We start from the raw sequence: 2,095 nt of genomic DNA, 5'->3' as shown, positions 1-2,095 counted from the left end.
CACACACACACACACACACACACACACACACACACACACACACACACACACACACACACACACACACACACACACACACACACTGACGGAAAGGGATAAAAAAAAAAAGGGAGAGAGGAAGTGACAGAGACAGAGGCAGACAGACAAAATTACAAGCAAAAAAACAAAAAGGGACAGACAGACAGACAAACATGACTTCTTCTAGCATTCTCACCCACGCACACACTCAACCACGCACGCACTTCACGCACTCAAGCTCCCTACTCACACTCCTGGCTTTCTGCTGGACAATAGGTAAGTATAAAGAAGAATGAAATTTTTAGACATACGTAAGGAAAAGATAGACCAATACAAACAAGACAATTGAGAGAGAGAGAGAGAGAGAGAGAGAGAGAGAGAGAGAGAGAGATGGTGGGTTTGTGTGACCTTTACAAACGCGGTAATGGCTGCAGGTACAGGTGGGCGCGAAAGTTTGCATAATTTTTCATCTCTTCTTCCTTTTACTTTCTTCTGCCGCCTAATGAGCCTAAGCTGAGAGAGGCTTGGTGAATTTTTCTGTCTAGTATTTGGACTTTTAGGCTTCTCTCTTTGCTTTTATTCCAGAGAGAAGCTTGGTATGTTTCGCTGTCCTAATATTTCACCTCGTCTACTTTTAACATTCCTCTGCTGGCTAATAATCCTAAGCTGAGAGAGGCTTGATGTGGTTTTCCTACCCATAGATACAAAAGTTCGCCTCATATTTCACCTCCTCTACGCCTCCCTTTCATCCACTGGCGAATAATCTTGAACTTAGAGAGGCTTGGTATATTTCTTCGCCCATAGATACAAAAATGTTCCTAATGTTTCAACTCTTCTGCTTGTCATTTTCCTCTGCTGGCTAATATTGCTAAGCTGAGAGATGCTTGGTATACTTTTCTGCTCTAAAATTTTATCTCTTTTACTTACCACATTCCTCTGCTGACTATAACTACTGAGCTGAGAGAGGCTTGGTATGTTTCTCTGCCCAAAGGTAATTTCCTTTGATATGCTGCGTCAGGGAGGGAAGCGATGGACATGTTCTCATGGAGTGGAATGGAAGGCTAGCTTTTGTTTTTCACTGCACAGATTTAGAAGTACAAATCTAGGGCGGCAGTGAAGTGAATATTCACACACACACACACACACACACACACACACACACACACACACACACACACACACACACACACACACACACACACAACGGAGAACTGCATAAACAGGGAGGTAATAAAGAAGTAAGAAAGTACAGTTTTCCGATAAAACCAATTTGACTCTTGGAATAAGCTACAGGATGAAGTTGTGTGCGGCAAAACCATTTATAAAATATTCACAATCATCTCTGGAAGCAGGAAGTTACTATAATAAGGCAACCACAGGACGATACTATTTATATAGAGAAGAAGGAACCAAAGGCTAGAAGTCCACACAGTTGTTCCTTCCACACACACAAAAAAAGCCAAATTCAGGATCCGTTCATTTCGTGATGCCTGGACACACGGCGTTTAAAAGGCTGGAGATCAAAGCTAGAGAGAAATATAGACAGAGGAAGACAGTTCCACAGTTGACCTGTTGCATATACAAAAGACTGGGTGCATAGGTAAATTCATGCATTAGAAAGTTGGACACAAAAGGGACGAGTGTGCCGCCAAACAGGTGCTACACGCCCGCCGTAATGGAGGAGGGATGTAAGCGGACAATGCAGAAGAGCAGTGACCATTGAAGTAACAACAGAAAGGTGATAAAGATGCAACAGTGTGACGAAGAGAGAACCACTGAAGGGAGTCAGTGAGAGGAAGGGAGCTGAGACGAAAAGCCAACAGCTGTGCGAGGATGAAGGCAGGGAGTTGGCTTAGCACACTCAATCTCTACATCTTTCCAGCGAAGAAAAAATTTAGTTAAAGGGTTGATAAAAGTCTTAGTTATTTCTTGACTAGCCTGAATTTCCTGGTAAATACAACTCTAAATTTAACCTTAAGAAAAAGCCTCGGTGATAGGGAAAGGCTAAAGAAATATAAAAGAGTACTAGAAGACGAGACAGCACGCCCCTGACTAAATCCTATAAAAATACAATCAG

The sequence above is a fragment of the Coenobita brevimanus genome, chromosome 81, assembly GCF_032717465.1.
Source record: "Coenobita brevimanus isolate Jiangsu-jjx chromosome 81, ASM3271746v2, whole genome shotgun sequence".
NCBI classification, from domain to species: Eukaryota; Metazoa; Arthropoda; class Malacostraca; order Decapoda; family Coenobitidae; genus Coenobita; species Coenobita brevimanus.
The sequence above is the reverse complement of the archived record's forward strand: the minus strand, read 5'-3'. Positions refer to the sequence as shown.